This window comes from Chlorocebus sabaeus, chromosome 21 (genome assembly GCF_047675955.1).
Source record: "Chlorocebus sabaeus isolate Y175 chromosome 21, mChlSab1.0.hap1, whole genome shotgun sequence".
In the NCBI taxonomy this organism is placed as follows: domain Eukaryota; kingdom Metazoa; phylum Chordata; class Mammalia; order Primates; family Cercopithecidae; genus Chlorocebus; species Chlorocebus sabaeus.
This window is the reverse complement of record NC_132924.1, coordinates 60,607,436-60,629,644: the sequence shown is the minus strand read 5'-3', so window position 1 is coordinate 60,629,644 and position 22,209 is coordinate 60,607,436. Positions and strand designations below refer to the sequence as shown.

Genomic DNA, 22,209 nt, shown 5'->3' with positions numbered 1-22,209 from the left:
TTTTAGAGCACTATAGGAAACAAACGATGATTTAAGAATAATTTTACTGTGTACTGCAGGTTGTTATTCTGCAAACTACTGTGTAGTGTAGGCTGGTAGCTTTGGTGTTTTGTATTGCTGAAAAACATTGTTATTTCATTAAGAAAGATGGATGTATTTAATGATTTTTCCCCCCAACCTCCTTTCAGCAGTTAATTTTGGGCTATTATCTGATTTGTAACCTCTCACTGTTCACAGATTTTAATTTGAAGTAGGCTCAGGAGATGTAGTTCCAACTCTCTCTCTGGAAATGTACTTAGCACAGAAGCCAAGCACTGTACAGAGTTGAGTGTATTATTAAGGGTGTGGCTTTTGCTTTCTGTAAAATTGTTCAGTTTCTGAAGAAGAGTAGGGTGCTCTAGTGAGGCGATGGGCGCTATCTTGGAGAAGTCTTAGAAAAAATGTTGTTGATTCTTTCTTTTACTTGGGGTAGGATGGGGAAGATAGGACCATATTTTCCTATTGCACTGTTCCCTTGACCACTACACCGAGAATTTTGAGTTTTCAATATGTAAGGAGTCTGAAACTGTGCAGACTGTGCTGTAAACAAGGGCTCTAACAGGTAGGTGACTCCTGAAACATGGGAGGGAAGTTTTGTTAGCCACTCTTTTGTACTCCTGTGGCACTGCCCACTTCTCAAAGAGTGAGTTTTCTTTCCTCTTTCTTTTCTGGGGTATGCACTCAAACTTGTGAAAGTGAAATATGTGTCTTTACAGCTTGCTTGTAGATAAAAGTACAAGCTCATTTTCATATATAAGTAAATGGAAGAACTATGAATTAAGTTAATCTGAACGTCCTTGAAATGAAGTTGGAAAAGATTCCTCAGTGCTTTAGGTAATTTTTCCCCCTTTGAGGATGCATATAACATTTATTTAGATTAAGTTTTAAAATATTTCCTTCAAATATTTGACACATTTGCCAAAAAGGATTTGGGAGTGGACTAAGTCACTATTAAAGAGACCAGTCTGGGGGGACTTTTTATACATTGATCTAAAAATGCTTAGGTTTTTAATTTACTTTTCAAAGTGGCTTCCTTAGGGGGAATGGTAATTTTTGGATTCTCAGTTTATTTTTCAGACAACCTCAGACTTCCTCTCCCTTCCCTTCCCTTCCCTTCCCTTCCCTTCCCTTCCCTTCCCTCCCCTGCCCCTGCCCCTGCCCCCTGCCCCCTGCCCCCTGCCCCCTGCCCCCTGCCCCCTGCCCCTGCCGTGCCTTGCCTTTCCTTGCCTTTGCAGTCTCGCTCTGTCGCTAAGGCTGGAGTACAGTGGTGTGATCTTAGTTCAGTGCAACCTCCGCCTCCCAGGGTCAAGTGATTCTCCTGCCTCAGCCTCCCGAGTAGCTGGGACTACAGGCGCCTGCCACCACACCCAGTGACTTTTTGTATTATTTTTAGTAGAGACGAGGTTTCACCATGTTGGCCAGACTGGTCTCGAACTCTTGAACTCAGGTGATCCCCCTGCCTTGGCCTCCCAGAGTGTTGGGATTACAGGCGTCAACCACTGCACCTGGTCTTCCAGATACTTTCATGTCCATTTCATTTCCATAAACCTTTACTGAGCATCTACTGTGTGTGCCAAGCACTTCATTAGGTTCTGAAACTACAAGGGTAAATTATTCAAGGTTCCTTTCCTCATTGAGGTTACCAGTCTAGATATTTGACTGTGATTTCTATTCACTTGCCTTTATTGGCTTCTCTTACAGGTTTTTAAGCCGCTTGACCCTGTTTCTAGATTGTTTCATATTCTCTGTGTAAGAATATGCAGCCAGGCACTGTGGCGCACGCCTGTAATCCCAGCACTTTGGGAGGCTGAGGTGGGCAGATCATGAGGTCAGGAGATCGAGACCAGCCTGGCCAACATGGTGAAACCCTGTCTCTACTAAAGATACAAAAAACTAGCTGGGCTTGGTGGCACGCCCCTGTAATCCCAGCTACTTGGGAGGCGGAGGCAGGAGAATCACTTGAACCTGGGAGGCGGAGGTTGCTGTGAACTGAGATCTCGCCATTACACTCCAGCCTGGGTGACAGGGTGAGACTCTGTCTCAAAAAGTAAATAAATAAATAAGAATAAGCACAATAGATGCCATTTACTGAGTGCCTAATTTGTGCCAGTCACCGTGCTAAGTGCTTTATGTACATTATCTCATTTAATCCTTAGAACAGTCCCAAAATATATTTTATCTCCATTTAAAGACCCCTCCCACACACACAAATAAACTAAACTAATAATAATAATAAAAAGCGATACAGAATCTGGTGTATAGTATTACTGGATTTTTGTTTTCCTTGTAATATTCTCGAAAAGATTTGACTTACAGTCCTTACAGGGGAGAAGCTGTCATATAGTCATTAACAGATTTTAATTCTCTAATATTGCTTTGAATAGAAAAATCCTAATTTCATAAGGTGCTAGTGTATTTTGCGTTCTAAAGCAGATAATTTGGCTGAGCTCGGTGGCTCATGCCTGTAATCCCATAACTTTGGGAGGCTGAGGCAGGCGGATCACCTGAGGTCAGGAGTTCAGTACCAGCCTGACCAACATAGAGAATCCCCATATCTACCAAAAATGCAAAATTGGCCGAGCATGGTGGCGCATGCCTGTAATCCCAGCTACTCGGAAGGCTGAGGCAGGAGAATCGCTTGAACCTGGGAGGCGGAGGTTGCAATGAGCCGAGATCATGCCACTGCACTCCAGCCTGGGCAACAAGAACAAAACTCCACCTAAAAATAAATAAATAAAGCAGATAATTATGTACTATCAAAATTAATTTTCAGTCGTTTAAACTTTTGAAAAGACATAATTCTAAAGTTCATTATGGTTAACTGTAACAGATCTTCAGGCATGTTTACCTTTTTTTCCCTCTAGTTCAGCAATGGGACCACAAGCTTTTAAGATGTGCTAGAAATGTGTGTATTCTCCAGGAAGGGTAGAGTAGTGAGCCATGTGAAATCTATTCAGCTTTAAAAATTTTTTAGTGTAATTTTGGCAACTAAGGGCCTTGGAGAGTTTTAGTTTCTGCAATGAAAGTATATTCTTTCAGATTTGAAAATTATCATACTCATTATTGGTAGGATATATGCTTTATCAGCAGTTTATATGGTTCAGTCTAATAATTTTTCAGACACTCAGCATTTTTTAAAACATGGTTTTCCACTGTCAACTCTTTTCTCCAAAAGTCTTATTTTTATCCTAAACATTTGATTCTATCATTACTTTTTAACCAAAAACTGTTAGCAGTTTACTATTCTTAGGATAGTGATTTTTACTACTGGTTATGCGCTCTTCTGTTTTTAGGACTTTAGAGCAGATATTTAATACTTGAGTTCCTAAGAAAGTTAATCCTTGATATTTTTCTGTCTTCAGTCTGACATACAATTTTAACTTAACATAGACAGTCCTTCCCTTTCAGTGTAGCAAAGTCCTTGCTACTCAAGTCACTATATTTTTCTCGTTGAAACAGTACTGGAGGTAGAATTCCTGTTCAAGGACATTAACAATGACTAAGTTATAAATGGGCTAGGTGCTGGGACTACAAAGATGAGTAAGTCAAGATTCCTTTCCTCACTGAGCTGTAAAACACTCATTTAAAATCCATGAAGAGAAGGGAGAGTTCATTGAGATGCTCTTATTTCTCCAAATAGGCATCAAAACTTTGCCCTTCTTGTTAATGCATCCCTTCAGAGTATAGTAAAGGAAAGTATGTAAATCAACATATTCAGTCAGGGTTTTCATTCTGTTTCTTGGCCTTAGGCAATAGGTGATTCACATTTGCTCTATCACTAGATGTTCTATATCACATCTTTATTTTCAGATGAAAAAATCATTTTGAAACAATTTCAAATTTAAAGAAAAAATGCCAGAACAGTACAAAGAACTCTTTTTTTTTTTTTTTTTTTTGAGACGGAGCCTGTATCTGTCGCCCAGGCTGGAGTGCAGTGGTGCGATCTCGACTCACTGCAACCTTCGCCTCCTGGGTTCACTCCATTCTCCTGCCGAGTAGCTGGGACTACAGGTGCCCGCCACAACGCCCGGCTAATTTTTTGTGTTTTTGGTAGAGATGGGGTTTCACCGGGTTAGCCAGGATGGTCTCGATCTCCTGATCTCGTGATCTGCCCGCCTCAGCCTCCCAAAGTGCTGGGATTACAGGCGTGAGCCACTGCGCCAGGCCACAAAGAACTCTTATATCCCCTTCACCCAGATTTCTCCTATTGTTAATGTTTTGCTTACTTCCATTGCCTGCCCTCTCTCTGTGTGTCTCCATACATACATACATACTTATTACAGTCTTTTTCTGAACCTTTTGGAGCAAACTGCCAACATGGTATCACATATCACCCCTAAACACTACAGCGTCTGTTTCTTAAAAATAAGCGCTCTCTTATACAGCCAACATACTACCGTCCAAAGAAGAAAATCAACATAGGTACAACACTGCTATCTAGTCCAAAGAATCTATACAAATTTCATCTACTATTCCAACAGTCTCTCTCTCTTTTCTGGCACAGGATCCTATCCAGGAATACGTGTTACAGTTAGTTATTATGTGTGTTCATAGTTCTTCAGCCTCAGTTTTCCATCTTTCATGTCCTTGATAGTTTTAATAAGTATATGCCCTCTATTCTGTGTGGTGACCCTCATCCTAGATCTATATGATATTTCCTCATGACTCCAATCAGGTCATGCATTCCTGGCAGTAATACCACAGAAATGCTGCTGTGCCCTTCTCGGTGTGTTGCATCTTGAGGCATACTATGTAAAACCATGCCACTAATAGTGATATTGGCAAGATTATATTTGTGCCCTTTGTGATTGATTAGTGTTTGTGGAGGTACATTCCAAAATTATGCTAGTATCGCGTTTCTCGTCAACCCTCCACTCATTAGCTTTGGTGGGTGTCATTGGTGACTCCCACCTGAATTAACCACTTTTATGATGATTGCCAAATAATTTTTTTTTATTTCTGTTATTTCTTCTATACATATTAGTTGGTATTATGTCATAAGGTACTACTTTTTTTTTTTTTTTGAGACAGAGTCTTGCTCTGCTGCCCAGGCTGGAGTGCAGTGGTGTGATCTTGGCTCACTGCAACCTCCACCTCCCAGGTTCAAGCAATTCTCCTGCCTCAGCCTCCCGGGTAGCTGAGATTACGGGCACCCGTCACCACTCCCGGCTGATTTTTGTGTTTTTAGTAGATACGGGGTTTCACCTCTTTCTCTCTCACTTATTAAACTTAGAGCAGTAAAGACTCATGGATTTCGATTTTGTTAAATGTGTTCTGATTTGCTGCTATTATTATTTATTTTGCTTTTTAAGGTAGTCCTGATTTAGCCAGTGGTAGCCTCTTCAAGCTGGCTCCTCTGCCCGTATATCATGCCCCTATCTCATTCATTGTGCATTTTCTTAGGACTTTCTGGCAGAACAAGCTGTTCCTGGTTCATCTTGTGCTTTGTCTACTAGAGTAGACAAAGTAGATTCCAGAGCCCTGGAATCAGCCATTTCTCCAAGGAGCTCTGTTTTTGTTTTTTTGTGGGTTGGTTGGTTGGGGTTTTTTTTTTTTTCTTGAAAGATGGTATTTAAAGCAAAGATTTGGGGGCTTAGTTTGCTCATTGCTACTGGAATGTCATTGCTTCCAAGCCGTCATAGAAGACAGAATTAGGACACTTGTATATGGTTTATATACACACATATACAAAACACACACTCATATACATATGTAATTAGTTCTGTATCTGTGTGTACATATTACAGAATCATAAAGTTGTTCCTGTAGTTCCAATTCTAGTCCAACACCCCAGGGTTTTTCCTAGCTTTCTCCCTTTAAGTGTTTGTGAATGCCTTCTGTGGCAATAAGAAACTAGGCTTCGCATTAGCCTCAATATATTTATCATTTTCCCAGTTGTTTTACTTATTTGCCCAGTAGGCTACCATTCTCCCTGCCACGTAGACCATCTCCCACCTTCATCTACCCCTACTAACATGCATCATTAACTGCTGGGCCTGCTGGCTTTTGCGTCTGTGGATCCACACCCTTCACTGAGCCTATGACTGTGCAGCTCTCTGTTTCCACACAACACCCATTGTCCTCGCCTCTAGGCTAATTAGCTTGCACTTTTGGTAGTCTTCCCAACGTGACCTCACTGCCGTGCATCTTCAGCTAGCTTGTGGACACCTTTATATGTTCTAATAGTTAATTTTTAAATCTATTTCAAGAATTTACAATTATAACATACATATATGTGATAGAATATATACACATAGTTTCCCCACACACAAATGGTAACATACTATATTAAATATTCTACACCTTTTGTTTTTTTACTTATCTTGAATACCTTTCCATTCTTAACAACTTACGTAGTATTTCATTGTGCATGTGAGTATGTATATACATCCAGACACGCATACACACACCTACACCTGCCTACCAGTGGTAGAATGTTTAACAGTCATAAATTTCTCCTGTTTTGGTAGTCATTCTTCTTTACAGTGTGCCTTTGCTTTTTCTGTCTAGAGGTAGAATCTGTTTTAGTGAGCCGAGATCGCACCACTGCACTCCAGCCTGGGCGACAGAGCAAGACTCCATCTTAAAAAAAAAAAAAAAAAAAAGGAATCTATTTCTCCATCTCTTTCTTGAGTCTTGGCTGGCCTCATGACTTACTTTGATGAACGAATATGATAGAAGTGATCTATGAGTTCTGGAACCAACTCCTAACGAGGCTTCAAGGAATACTTCCTTGCAGCTGAGAGTGAGGAAGCTGGTTTAGTGTATGGAAGCAGTAGATGTGTCTTGCCGGAGAACTGAGATACCCCAGCTAACAGCAAGCACCAACCAGCAGGTGTGAAAGTGGGTTATCTAGCACCTAGTAGCCCAGCTGACCCTTTAGCTGAACGCACAGGAACCAGAGATGAAAACAGCAGAGAAACTGCTAGCCAACCTACAGAGTTGTGAAAAATAACATACTGTTTTGAGATACTAAGTTTGGGATGGTTTGTTCTGTAACAGTAGATACCTGAAACCTTAACTGTGTTCATTTTGGACATATGGATTGTCTCTAGTATTCTATTATGAATAATATGTAATTAATATCTTTGTGCATAGTATACACCAATTTAATTTTAATACTTAATGCTAAATTATTTTTCAGAAATATTGACACAATTCGTATTGTCACTATTAATGTCTGAGAGTAATTATTTCCTCTATCAACTGACTGTCACTGAATGCTTTTCTTTTATAATAAAATGAGTTTTTAAAAAAAGTTTCCTGTGCTACATTTCCCTAACTACTTATGAGGCTAGCCATCTTTCAATGTATTTGTTGGGCATTTTGATTTTCAGTTCTGTGAATTGCTTATTCATATCTTTACTCATTTTTTCCTGTTGGATTTTTTTCCCTTACTAATATGTTGGTGTTCTTCGATATCCTTATTATGGATATCATCCTTTAACTTAATTTACAAATAAGTTTTGTTAGTTTGCGTTTGTTTTAGTTTATGGTATCACTTATTGTAAATTTTTCTTTTGTCATTTCACGTAATCATTGATACGGTTTGGCTATGTCCCCACCCAAATCTCATCTTAAATTCCCACATGTTGTAGGAGGGACCCAGTGGGAGGTAATTGAATCATAGCATGGGGGCAGGTCTTTCCCGTGCTGTTCTCATGGTAGTGAATAAGTTGCACAAGATCTGATGGTTTTAAAAAGGGGAGTTTTCCTTCACAAGCTCTCTTCTCTTTGCCTGCTGCCATCCATGTAAGATGTGACTTGCTCCTCCTTGTCTTCTGCCATGATTGTGAGGCCCCAGCCATGTGGAACTGTAGGTCAATTAAATCTCCTTTTCTTCCCTGTCTTGGGTATGTCTTTATCACCAGCGTGAAAATGGACTAATACAATCATCTATATCCGTCTTTTTAAGACTTTTTGATGTTTCTGTCTTGAGAATCTCTCTCTCCTCTCTAGGTTAAACAAACTTTTTCCTAAACTTTCTTCTAACTTTCTCATCAAATAGGAATCATGTTCAGCAGCCACAGAAATCCAAAAAAGGGTCGTATAAATAAACAAGGGGGATTATTTTCCTCAAGTAATGAGAAATTAGAGGTAGACTGTCCAGAGCTGGTATAGTGGTTCCACAGTGCTATCAGGAATGCAGGTTCATTTGTCTTTCTGTTTAGTCATCCAAGCTTGTCACCTCGTGGTCTTCAGATGGCATTCCAGACTAAGCAGTAGTTTCTTTATATTCTTTTGCTATCCGTGGCTCTGCTTGTTTTAACTGAGAATCATATCCAGTTTGGTGACTGTAACTTCTGGGGATGGGGCCAAGATAAAGCAGCTCCCTTCCCTCCCCCAGAATAACAAGTTCTTATGAAATATTTTTTTTTCTGTTCTTTGAAAAAAAATAGTGCTGATTTTGCTTTCTGTGCCATAATAAATGTGTCTTCAGGATAAAGCCCCAGAATTTTTTTTCTTTAACCTATTGGGCTGTCATGTTTTAAAGTTATTTATAAGCAAACAGGGAAATAAACGTGATTACATTCTCAAATTGGAAATGTTGGGAACATGGGACTTCAGCATTATGTTCAATAAGTAATATTTATTCAGGGTGTTCTGTGTGTCAGTAACTATGTTAAACAATGGGTATAAAACTGAATATGGTATGATCCTTATCCTCAAAGAGTTTACCAGATAACTCAGGAAGCAGATAAACATTTAATTATAGTTTTAGATGGTGAGTTGAGTGTAGTATCAAGTTATGGAGGAAGGACTTTGAAGTTAGTTGAGGGATGGGGAGCTATTATCATGGAATTTGATAGCAAAAACAACTTTTAAGCTGATACTTGAATGACTAGTAGGAGTTACCCTTTTCAGGAGGAGCTGGTAGGGAGGAGGAAGCAAATTCCACGTGCTTTAGTAGTTTAGTGGGCGGAACTGAGTTATAAGTCATAGGCTGTGAAGAGATGAATGCTGGTCTTAGCGGGGACTTTTCATAACAGCTGGGAACTTTAAGAAGGTTTTAAAATGGAATTGGACAAGATCAGATTTGCCTTTTTTAAAAAAATTTTTTTAAATTATTATACTTTAAGTTCTAGGGTACGTGTGCACAACGTGCAGGTTTGTTACATATGTATACATGTGCCATCTTGGTGTGCTGCACCCATAAACTCGTCATTTACATTAGGTATATCTCCTAATGCTATCCCTCCCCCCGTCCCCTCCCCACAATAGGCCCCGGTGTGTGATGTTCCCCTTCCTGTGTCCAAGTGACCTCATTGTTCCAATTCCCACCTATGAGTGAGAACATGCAGTGTTTGGTTTTCTGTTCTTGAGATAGTTCGCTGAGAATGATGGTTTCCAGCTGCATCCATGTCCCTACAAAGGACACAAATTCATCCTTTTTTATGACTGCATAATATTCCATGGTGTATATGTGCCACATTTTCTTAATCCAGTCTGTCACTGATGGACATTTGGGTTGATTCCAAGTCTTTGCTATTGTGAATAGTGCTGCAGTAAACATACGTGTACATGTGTCTTTATAGCAGCATGATTTACAATCCTTTGGGTATATCCCCAGTAATGGGATGGCTGGGTCAAATGGTATTTCTAGTTCTAGATCCTTGAGGAATTGCTACACTGTTTTCCACAATGGTTGAACTAGTTTACAGTCCCACCAACAGTGTAAAAGTGTTCCTATTTCTCCACATCCTCTCCAGCACCTGTTGTTTCCTGATTTTTTAATGATTGCCATTCTAACTGGTGTGAGATGGTATCTCATTGTGGTTTTGATTTGCATTTCTCTGATGGCGAGTGATGATGAGCATTTTTTCATGTGTCTATTGGCTGTGTCTTCTTTTGAGAAGTGTCTGTTCATATCCTTTGCCCACTTTTTGATGGGGTTATTTGTTTTTTTCTTGTAAATTTGTTTGAGTTCTCTGTAGGTTCTGGATATTAGCCCTTTGTCAGATGAGTAGATTGCAAAAATTTTCTCCCATTCTGTAGGTTGCCTATTCACTCTGATGGTAGTTTCTTTTGCTGTGCAGAAGCTCTTAAGTTTAATTAGATCCCATTTGTCAGTTTTGGCTTTTGTTGCTGTTGCTTTTGGTGTTTTAGACATGAAGTCCTTGCCCATGCCTATGTCCTGAATGGTATTACCTAGGTTTTCTTCTAGGGTTTTTATGGTATTAGGTGTAACATTTAAGTCTCTAATCCATCTTGAATTAATTTTCGTATAAGGAGTAAGGAAAGGATCCAGTTTCAGCTTTCTACTTATGGCTAGCCAGTTTTCCCAGCACCATTTATTAAATGGGGAATCCTTTCCCCATTTTTTGTTTTTGTCAGGTTTGTCAAAGATCAGATGGCTGTAGACGTGTGGTATTATTTCTGAGAGCTCTGTTATGTTCCATTGGTCTATATCTCTGTTTTGGTACCATATGCTGTTTTGGTTACTGTAGCCTTGTAGTATAGTTTGAAGTCAGGTAGCGTGATGCCTCCAGCTTTGTTCTTTGGCTTAGAATTGTCTTGGCAATGCAGGGTCTTTTTTGGTTCCATATGAACTTTAAAGCAGTTTTTTCCAATTCTGTGAAGAAAGTCATTGGTAGCTTAATGGGAGCACTGAATCTGTAAATTACCTTGGGCAGTATGGCCATTTTCACGATATTAATTCTTCTTGTCCATGAGCATGGTATGTTCTCCCATTTGTTTGTGTCCTCTTTTATTTCACTGAGCAGTGGTTTGTAGTTTTCCTTGAAGAGGTCCTTTACAGCCCTTTTCGGTTGGATTCCCAGGTATTTTATTCTCTTTGAAGATCTTGTGAATGGGAGCTCATTCATGATTTGGCTCTCTGTTTGTCTGTTACTGGTGTATAAGAATGCTTGTGATTTTTGCACATTAATTTTGTATCCTGAGACTTTGCTGAAGTTTCTTATCAGCCTAAGGAGATTTTGGGCTGAGACAATGGGGTTTTCTAAATATACAATCATGTCATCTGCAAACAAGAACAATTTGACTTCTTCTTTTCCTAACTGAATACCCTTTCTTTCTCTTGCCTGATTGCCCTAGCCAGAACTTCCAACACTATGTTGAATAGGAGTGGTGAGAGAGGGCATCCCTTTCTTGTGCCAGTTTTCAAAGGGAATGCTTCCAGTTTTTGCCCATTCAGTATGATATTGGCTGTGGGTTTGTCATAAATAGCTCTTATGATTTTGAGATACGTTCCATCAATACCGAATTTATTGAGAGTTTTTAGCATGAAGGGCTGTTGAATTTTGTCAAAGTCCTTTTCTGCGTCTATTGAGATAATCATGTAGTTTTTGTCTTTGGTTCTGTTTATATGCTGGATTACATTTATTGATTTGTGTACGTTGAACCAGCCTTGCATTGCAGGGATGAAACCCACTTGATCATGGTGGATAAGCTTTTTGATGTGCTGCTGGATTCGGTTTGCCAGTATTTTATTGAGGATTTTTGCATCGATGTTCATCAGGGATGTTGGTCTAAAATTCTCTTTTTTTTGTTGTGTCTCTGCCAGGCTTTGGTATCAGGATGATGCTGGCCTCCTAAAATGAGTTAGGGAGGATTCCCTTTTTTTCTGTTGATTGGAATAGTTTCAGAAGGAATGGTACCAGCTCCTGCTTGTACCTCTGGTAGAATTTGGCTGTAAATCCGTCTGGTCCTGGGCCTTTTTTGGTTGGTAGGCTATTAATTATTGCCTCAATTTCAGAGCCTGCTATTGGTCTATTCAGGGATTCAACTTCTTCCTGGTTTAGTCTTGGGAGAGTGTAAGTGTCCAGGAAATTATCCATTTCTTCTAGATTTTCTAGTTTATTTGCATAGAGATGTTTATAGTATTCTCTGATGGTAGTTTATATTTCTGTGGGGTCGTTGGTGATATCCCCTTTATCATTTTTTATTGCATCTGTTTGATTCTTCTCTCTTTTCTTCTTTATTAGTCTTGCTAGTGGTCTATGAATTTTGTTGATCTTTTCAAAAAACCAGCTTCTGAATTCATTGATTTTTTTGGAGGGTTTTTTGTGTCTCTATCTCCTTCAGTTCTGCTCTGATCTTAGTTATTTCTTGCCTTCTGCTAGCTTTTGAATGTATTTGCTCTTGCTTCTCTAGTTCTTTTAATTGTGATATTAGGGTGTCAATTTTAGATCTTTCCTGCTTTCTCTTGTGGGCATTTAGTGCTATAAATTTCCCTCTACACACTGCTTTAAATGTGTCCCAGAGATTCTGGTATGTTGTATCTTTGTTCTCATTGGTTTCAAAGAACATCTTTATTTCTGCCTTCATTTCGTTATGTACCCAGTAGTCATTCAGGAGCAGGTTATTCAGTTTCCATGTAGTTGAGCGGTTTTGATTGAGTTTCTTAGTCCTGAGTTCTCGTTTGATTGCACTGTGGTCTGAGAGACAGTTTGGTATAATTTCTGTTCTTTTACATTTGCTAAGAAGTGCTTTACTTCCAACTATGTGGTCAATTTTGGAATAAGTGTGATGTGGTGCTGAGAAGAATGTATATTCTGTTGATTTGGGGTGGAGAGTTCTGTAGATGTCTATTAGGTCCGCTTGGTGCAGAGATGAGTTCAATTCCTGGATATCCTTGTTAACTTTCTGTCTCGTTGATCTGTTTGATGTTGACAGTGGGGTGTTGAAGTCTCCCATTATTATTGTATGGGAGTCTGAGTCTCTTTGTAAGTCTCTAAGGACTTATTTTATGAATCTGGGTGCTCCTGTATTGGTTGCATATATATTTAGGATAGTTAGCTCTTCCTGATGAATTGATCCCTTTACCATTATGTAATGGCCTTCTTTGTCACTTTTGATCTTTGATGGTTTAAAGTCTGTTTTATCAGAGACTAGGATTGCAACCCCTGCTTTTTTTTGTTTTTTCATTTTCTTGGTAGATCTTCCTCCATCGCTTTATTTTGAGCCTATGTGTGTCTCTGCATGTGAGATGGGTCTCCTGAATACAACAAACTGATGGGTCTTGACTCTTTATCCAATTTGCCATTCTGTGTCTTTTAATTGGACCTTTTAGTCCTTTTATATTTAAGGTTAATATTGTTATGTGTGAACTTGATCCTGTCATTATGATGTTAGCTGGTTATTTTGCTCGTTAGTTGATGCAGTTTCTTCCTAGCATTGATGGACTTTACATTTTTGCATGTTTTTTAAATGGCTGGTACCGGTTATTCCTTTCCACGTTTATTGCTTCCTTCAGGATCTCTTGTAGGGCAGGCCTGGTGGTGACCAAATCTGTCAGCATTTGCTTGTCTATAAAGGATTTTATTTCTCCTTCACTTATGAAACTTAGTTTGGCTGGATATGAAATTCTGGGTTGAAAATTCTTTTCTTTAAGAATGTTAGGCCGGGCGGGGTGGCTCAAGCCTGTAATCCCAGCACTTTGGGAGGCTGAGACGGGCGGATCACGAGGTCAGGAGATCGAGACCATCCTGGCTAACACGGTGAAACCCCGTCTCTACTAAAAAATACAAAAAACTAGCCGGGTGAGGTGGCGTGCGCCTGTAGTCCCAGCTACTTGGGAGGCTGAGGCAGGAGAATGGCATAAACCCGGGAGGGGGAGCTTGCAGTGAGCTGAGATCCGGCCACTGCACTCCAGCCCGGGTGACAGAGCGAGACTCCGTCTCAAAAAAAAAAAAAAAAAAAAAAAGAATGTTGAATATTGGCCCCCACTCTCTTCTGGCTTGTAGAGTTTCTGCTGAGAGATCTGCTGTTAGTCTGAGGGGCTTCCCTTTGTGTGTCACCCGACTTTTCTCTCTGGCTGCCCTTAACATTTTTTCCTTCATTTCAAGTTTGGTGAATCTGACAATTATGTGTCTTGGAGTTGCTCTTCTCGAGGAGTATCTGTGGCGTTCTCTGTATTTCCTGAATTTGATTGTTGGCCTACCTTACTAGGTTGGGGAGGTTCTCCTGGGTGATATCCTGCAGAGTGTTTTCCAACTTGGTTCCATTTTCCCCCTCACTTTCAGGCACCCCAATCAGACGTAGATTTGGTCTTTTCACATAATCCCATATTTCTTGGAGGCTTTGTTCATTTCTTTTTACTCTTTTTTCTCTACAGTTCTCACTTCATTTCATTCATTTGATCTTAAATTGCTGATAATCTTTCTTCCAGTTGATCGAGTCAGTTACTGAAGCTTGTGCATTTGTCAGGTAGTTCCCGTGTCATGGTTTTCATCTCTATCAGTTCTTTTAAGGTCTTCTCTGCATTGAATTATTCTAGTTATCCATTCATCCATTCTTTTTTCAAGGTTTTTAGTTTCTTTGTGCTGGTTACGTAGTTCCTCCTTTAGCTCTGAGAAGTTTGATCAACTGAAGCCTTCTTCTTTCAATTTGTCCAAGTCTTTCTCCGTCCAGCTTTGTTGCATTGCTGGCGATGAGCTGCGTTCCTTTCTAGGGGGAGATGCGCTCTGATTTTTTGAATTTCCAGCTTTCTGCACTGCTTTTTCCCCATCTTTGTGGTTTTATCTGTCTTTGGTCTTTGATGATGGTGACGTACTGATGGGGTTTTGGTGTGGGTTTCCTTTCTGTTTGTTAGTTTTCCTTCCAACAGTCAGGACCCTCAGCTGCAGGTCTGTTGGAGTTTGCTTGAGGTCCACTCCAGACCGTTTGCCCGGGTATCAGCAGCGGAGGCTGCAGAAGATAGAATATTGCTGAACAGCGAGTGATGCTGTCTGATTCTTGCTCCAGAAGCTTCGTCTCAGGGTTTACCCAGCTGTGTGAGGTGTGATGTGTTAGTCTTCACCTAGTGGAGGATGTCTCCCAGTTAGGCTACTCAGGGGTCAGGGACCCACTTGAGCAGTCAGTGTGTCCGTTCTCAGGTCTCAACTTCCATGGTGGGAGAGCCACTGCTCTCTTCAAAGCTGTCAGACAGGGACTTTTACATCTGCAGAGGTTTCTGCTGCTTCTTGTTTAGCTATGCCCTGTCCCCAGAGGTGGAGTCTATAAAGGCAGGCAGGCCTCCTTGAGCTGCAGTGGGCTCTACCCAATTCGAGCTTCCTGGCGGCTTTGTTTATCTACTTAAGCCTCAGCAATGGCGGGCGCCCCTCCCCCAGCCTTGCTGCCGCCTTGCAGTTAGATCTCTGACTGCTGTGCTAGCAATGAAGGAGGCTCCGTGGGCTTGGGACCCTCCGGGCCAGGTGTGGGATATAATCTCCTGGTGTGCAGTTTGCTAAGACCCTTGGTAAAGCACAGTATTAGGGTGGGAGTTACCCGATTTTCCAGGTGTTGTGTGTCTCAATTTCCCTTGGCTAGGAAAAGTAATTCCCTTCCCCCTTGCGCTTCCCAGGTGAGGCGATGCCTCACTCTGCTTCAGCTCTCGCTGGTCAGGCTGCACCCACGGACCAGCATCGACTGTCCAACACATCCCAGTGAGATGAACCCGGTACCTCAGTTGAAAATGCAGAAATCACCCGTCTTCTGTGTCGCTCACACTGGGAGCTGGAGGCTTGAGCTGTTCCTATTCAGCCATCTTGGGCGCCACTTCCAGATTTGCCTTTTAATAAAGTTAATTTGGTTATAGTAGGGAAAATTCAGTTGGGGGTGGGCTCTGGAAGCAAGGGCCGCCTGTTAAGGAGTTTATCTAGTATGTTAAAATCTATTCCAGTAGTAGTCAAATATCTCTTGAGCACCTGTGTAAATATAATGTGGGGGAATACAGAGGTATGTAAAACATATAATTCCTATTTTCAAGGAGTTTGTACTTTAAAATAACTGAGAACTTGGTAACAACAATATGAGGCAGTATACTAATGTTATGGCTTCTATCTTATAAAATGAGAGCAGATAAAGCTAAAATTAAGACTTGAAGCCAAAAGATCTTCACGGCTACAAAGCCCATATTCTTTCTAGGTATGCTACACTGCTTCCCATGGCGCTTATTACCACTTGATTTATTACCTGTATGTTACCTCAGAATGCTTGTGACATAAGATTAGAGTACAATTAAAATGATTTTCAACTTGGAATACCAAGTATCATATGATCTCCACTCTGGCTTTCTCCAGGTGGTTTCTGTTGGATGGAATATAACCAGAAAAATAAATGTTGGTTAGAAAAATTGTCACAAGTGGCTGGCCAGGCTCTGTGGCTCACACCTGTAATCCCAGCACTTTGGGAGGCCGAGGCGTGTGGATCACCCGAGGTCAAGAGTTCGAGACCAGCCTGGCCAACATAGTGAATCCCTGTCTCTACTAAAAATACAAAAATTAGCCGGACATGGTGGTGTGTGCCTGTAATTCTAGCTACTCAGGAGTCTGAGACAGGAGAATTGCTTGAACCTGAGAGGTGGAGGTTGCAGTGAGTCGAGAAGATAGCCCCACTGCAGTCCAGCCTGGGAGACAGAGTGAGACTCTGTCTCAAAAAAAAAAGAAAAAAGAAAAGAAAAATTGTTACAATGAAGAAGTTGTTATGAACAATCTTGAGATTAGTTTCTGTGAAACTTAGTATTGAACTGATAGTACAGTGGGGGACAAGATGTGTTATGTCATTAGATAACTAGATAGCATACTTATTAATGTTAAGGTTCTTCTTTCTGTAAGTAGAGCAAGGAATGAAAAAAGGGCATGCACTTTTGCCAGTAAATAAAGAATTGGTGGTTTTTGATTATGTATTTGCTTTTATTTCCAGAAAGCAATTGTACAAATAAAGATTATTCTAGCCAGATGCTGTGGCTCACGCCTGTAATCCCAACACTTTGGGAAGCTGAGGTGGGTGGATCACCTGAGATTGGGAGTTCAAGACCAGCTCGACCAATATGGAGAAATCCCGTCTCCAGTAAAAATACAAAAATAGTTGGACGTGGTGGCACGTGCCTGTAATCCTGGCTACTCAGGAGACTGAGGCAGGATAATCACTTGAACCTGGGAGGTGGAGGTTGCCGTGAGTAGAGATCGTGCCATTGTGCTCCAGCCTGGGCAACAAGAGCAAAACTCCGTCAGAATACATAAGATAGGATAGGACAGGACAGGACAGGACAGGACAGGATAGGACAGGACATCTGTCTTTCAACCATTCTAACTCTTAAATCTGTTAAACCAACTATTGAGACTCAGGCCTTATAAAGATGGCTAATTTATCCTTTGATCTCTTTCTATTTCTGTAAGACGTGTGTTTGCCTTGTGGTGACATTTTCTTACCTGTATGTTGATGCATTTGAGTAATCTTCTGAGAGTCTTTCTTGCTCTGAAATGTGACTTGACATGATATTTACAGAATTACTTAAAAAATTAGGATGTGATATTCTGATGGGAAAAACATTACTTATAAAATAGGAAGAGGTAGAAAGGAAGGATAAAGGTTGGGCTGATAATTTGGTATTACAGGATGAGGAGAAACAGGGAAACTCGGAGGGGATACTTATCTTTTAACTACTCAAAAACTCTGAATGTGGATTAAACGTCAGATGCATAAGGCAAGAGAAAATGAAAAATAATAAGGTTCCAATTCAGGGGTTTTATAGTCTAGTAGTCTTTTCTACTGATAATCCTTGAGAGAATTGAGTGTTAATGTGCTAAGCCAGAGGTTCTCAAAGTTAATGTGTATCACACGCACTTAGAATGCTTGTTAAAATGCACATTGCTGGGCCTCACCCCCCAAGTTTCTAATTCAGTAGGTCTGAATGAGGTCTGAGAGTGTTCATTTTGGACAAGTTCCCAAGTGCTGTTGCTAATTGCTGTTGTCTGTTGTATGAAATTATTTTGTTTCTCTCCTATGCCTTAAAATGGTACTGGTTATATACAATCATTGGAAAAATTTTAGAAATCGTTCCTCAAATCATTTTTCTGTATTCTGTGCTTTAGATGAGAAACACTGACGGAGAAACTTAGATAATTTTTTTTAATTGATGAAATTAATTATAATTCCAAACCTCAGCTCATAAGAGAAGGTAAAAACAAAATTGAATAGACATAGAAAAATTAATCTGGCAGCCATTTGCAGGATGGACTGGAATGGGAAAAGACAGAGTGTAGGTTCTCTCATCCATCTACTATCTAGATTATGATTTAAATAATCATAAAAGAGATCTCTCCATCTGGAATTTTTGGCCCTTAGATGGAAGTAGCATCAACCACACATCAAAGGCCAGGTTTTTTGTTTTTTGGAGTTTTCATTTTTTGAGACAGAGTCTTGTTTTATTACCCAGGTTGGAGTACAGTGGTACGATCTTGGCTCACTGCAACTTCTGGCTCCCGGGCTCCTCTGATCCTCCGGTCTCAGCCTCCTGAGTAGCTGGGACCACAGATGCTTGCCACCACATCTGGCTAATTTTTGTGTATTTTTGGTGGAGATGGGTTTTGCCATGTTGCCCAGGCTGGTCTTGGACTCCTGAGCTCAAGCGAGCCACCTGCCTCAGCCTTCCAAAGTGCTGGGATTACAGGCGTGAGCTGCTGCACCTGGCCAAGGACCAGTTTTAAATATAGCACATGCCATAATGTCCATGTGCTAGGTCGTAACCTAAAAGTTGTATAGTATTTGCCTTTCTCCATGGTTCTTACCACCTTCCTTATCAATACTCTTTACTACTTGTTGTAGTTTCTGTATACTTCTGTCTCCCTAATTGGATTTCTGGCTTTTTTTGGTATTCGATTTGATATCTGTATATTAAATAATTTATGATTTCGAAGTCTACATGGGCAGGATGAAAATCTCTGCATTTTAAATCTGGAAAAATATATAAGGAAATTATCAGGGGATTTATATCTTTGTAAATTTTTTATACAGCAATTTCATACCATGTATACATTGTCAACTTCCAAGTCGTATCTCTAACCCAGATCTCACATTTCAGCTTCAGACTAGTATATCCTTTTGCCTACCTAGTATCTAATAAGCTTCTCAAATGTAACTTGTTCAAATATAAGCATATTGTACCCCACATGCTCAAACCTCACCTCCCGCAGTCTTCCTCTCTCAGTAGTGGTAATCCCTTGCTTCCAGGTGCTCATGCCAGGACCTTGGAGTCATTCTTATTTTTGCCTTCTCTCTCACTTCTGCTTCCAATCTGTCAGTAGATTTTTTGGTTCTTACCTTCAGAGTACATCAAGAATCCGACTTAAGAATTCACCACCATCACTGCTACCTCCTGCCTTTAAGCTACCATCACCTTGTACTTGGATTGGTGCAGCTGCTTCCTAAATGATCTGCTTCTAGCCTTTCTTCTCACCCCCATTAGTCTTCTTAACAGACAGCTAGGCTGGTCCTGTTTAAGTCTGGTCATTTCACTTCTCTGCTAAAAACCTTCCAGTGACTTCCCCTTTTACCGGGAATGAAAGGGTAGTGATTTACAGTGACCTTCAAGACCTTACCTAAACAATTGCCTGCCCCTGTTACTTCTCTAGAGTTCATATCCTACTAGTTTCTTCCTTACTCTCTATGCTACAGTAACACTGGCCTCCTTTTTGTTCCTTGAACACTTAGGGTATGGTCCTGTGTATGCACTGGCTATTTCCTCTATCTGCAATATTCTTTCCCCTAGATACCACATGGCTCACTACATCACCTTCTTTAGCTCGTTGATGAAACATCACTTTGGGCTTGGTCGGTGGCTCACCTGTAATCGCAACACTTTGGGAGGCTGAAGCAGGAGAATTCACTTGAGTCCAGGAATTCAAGACTAGCCTGGGCAACATGGTGAGACCTCCCCTCTACAAAAGGTAAACAAAATTAGCTGGGCGTGGTGGTACATGGCGGTAGTCCCAGCTACTCAGGAGGAGGCTGAAGTAGGAGAATCACTTGAGCCCGGGAGGCTGAGGGTGCCGAGTCATGATTGTGCCACTTTACTCCATAATGAGTCACAGAGTGAGACCCTGTCTCAAAAGAAAAAGAAAAGTCATTTTGGTAAGGGCTTTGCTGACTACCCTTTTAGACATTACAGCACCACAAAACTCTCCTTGCTGGCTTTATTTGAGAAAAAAATAAAAAGCAGTGAGTTTAGTTTATTTTGTTCCTGCTGCATTCCCCTTCACCTGCAATAATGCCTAGCACATGATAGGTGGTTGATAAATAGTTGTTGCAGTTTATTATTTTAGCTGTCAAGAAGCGTATTCCTTTCCTCTGAGAAGTACACTTGAAAAAAATCCTGTAACTCTAACGTAGGCTACCAGTTATTGACTTCCAACATTTACTCTGCTTTCTTTTTTCTAAAATTGATAAAAGTCCTACACCTCTCTTGTTTGGATTTGAAATTACTCTGTTTGTTTTGTTTTGTTTTGTTTTGTTTGGCAACATACTACCCCTGGCATAAATCCTTTCATTCTCTCTAAGGTATATGAATTATTAATTGCTGTCATTGACTGTGATGATTCCTAATACTGGTAGAGATATTTTGGTATGCATTTTGCTTTTAGATGACTTTATGTCATGATTTATAACTTTAAAGCCATAGCTTTTTTTCAGATTCTCCAAGAAATGTTAATACCTATTTCTTCCTTTAAGCCTAGATTGAGAGTATTGTTCCTGTTTTGATTTTTGAGGATTTTGTTCATTTTAGTATTTTTGTGTAGCTAGTGCTTAATAACTGCCTGAATTGGAGGAGTTAGGTTCCGTGGAAGCATCTTGCTCTCTTACTCAAACTTGGATTTTATATACTTGCTATGGAAGTCGTCATATGCTTCAGATTTTCCATTTCAGGTATTTTGCACTATTGTCAGATCATGTTTTGAATCTTGTTCTAACTTTTCTATTTGAAAGAGTCATTGTAGCACTTAATGTTCATCCTGCTGCCATTTCTTCAGGACGTAGGGAAGCACAGTGACTCTAGTCTCACTTCTTCATACCTTAAAAGAGGTGTTACAGGCTGTTATACTTTGCCCTTCATTACTTCATTAAGATATACAGAAAATAAGTGAATTCAAAGACATTAAGTCAAATACATAGGATTCAGGTTCTTATTTCTGATGTTGGAGAGGTTCTAGTCTCAGACTGGATCTATGACCTTGGCAACAGACAGTAGACATGGGAGCTCTTAACTCCCTCTTAAATGTAACTGTTATATTTTGTTGCTATGGCAATAGAATGTGCTTAATGCTAAGATTCCATATCTATAGCTGACGATGTATACAGTATAAATTAATTCTTTTTCTCATATCCAAGCCAGGACTCGAATGTCAACATGCATAGTAATAGGGGCTTTGCTGAGAAAACAGATACTGCTACATGACTTAAGACACTCTGTAGGAAAAAAAGCCTAGGTTCAAAGATAAATACAACTTTACCCAAAATAGTGATAAATTAGAACCAACTTAAATGTAAACCAAAAACTGAATTATCTGTATAGCAGAATTTGATTATTATTAAAATGTGTTCAAGGGGTAGTTAACCAAATGGAGAAATGTTCATGAGAAGGTAAGTACAAAAGAAAAGATTCCAAGTATATAGCATGATCTGGTTCTGCAATTAAAAGAAGGCTATATACATACATAAAAGAAGAAAATATACCAGTATGTTGACACTGATTAATTCAGGATTTGGAGATTATAATGATCTTTTTATTTACTTCTTTATACTTTTCCATATATTTTCCAGTTTAGATAACTAACTATAATTTTATTATTTTTAAAAGAAAAAAAATTTTAGAAACAGATACAGCTGTGTGATTCTAGGCAAGTTAATTAATTAGTGATGACAGTGATAATGGCTACATTATACTGAGTACCTACTATTTAACTTACATTGTGTGTATTTTGCACATTTTATCACCCTTATAATGGCCAAGCAAGGGAGGCCTAATTGTCTGGCTTTACATACTGGAAGAAAGACTCAAAAACTTTAAGTAGCTTGTAAGCTAGTAAATTGTAGAGCCAGGATTCAAACCAAGATTTGTGTTCATAATTTTCTTAGTATACTATAAGGTCTTTCCAAAATGATTGAACTTCCAAAACCTGTGATTTCTTATTGTAAAATGCAGGCCAGATTGTATGGAAATTAAATGACAGGAGGTACATAAACCACAGGATTAGGTTTTTACACATGTATTCTTCAAGCTTTATTATTAAATATGTTCATTTAACAACATTATCTAAGATTTAATTCTGTAATATTAAACTTGTAAGTTGCATTTCTTCAAAGAAGAGCAATGTTAGTCCATTGGTTAACATTTTGTCCTGTTTTTGTGTTTACACAGTACAGTTTTACAGTCATTTTTTGAAAGCTTGG

The 22,209-nt window shown here is 39.8% G+C and overlaps 1 protein-coding gene across 4 annotated transcripts in view; it reads left to right on the top strand.

Moving 5' to 3' along the window:
- The window catches only part of ANKIB1 (ankyrin repeat and IBR domain containing 1), a 156,004-nt gene that overhangs the window by 1,544 nt on the left and 132,251 nt on the right, over positions 1–22,209 (top strand). Inside the window, exon 1 of one of the 4 annotated variants that reach the window (XM_007982185.3) lies at positions 756–873. The exons of the other annotated variants lie outside the window; for them this stretch is intronic. The gene's annotated coding sequence lies outside the window, so the exon portion shown is untranslated. Of the gene's footprint in view, positions 1–755; positions 874–22,209 lie in introns of those variants that run through there. 4 annotated transcript variants of the gene reach the window in all.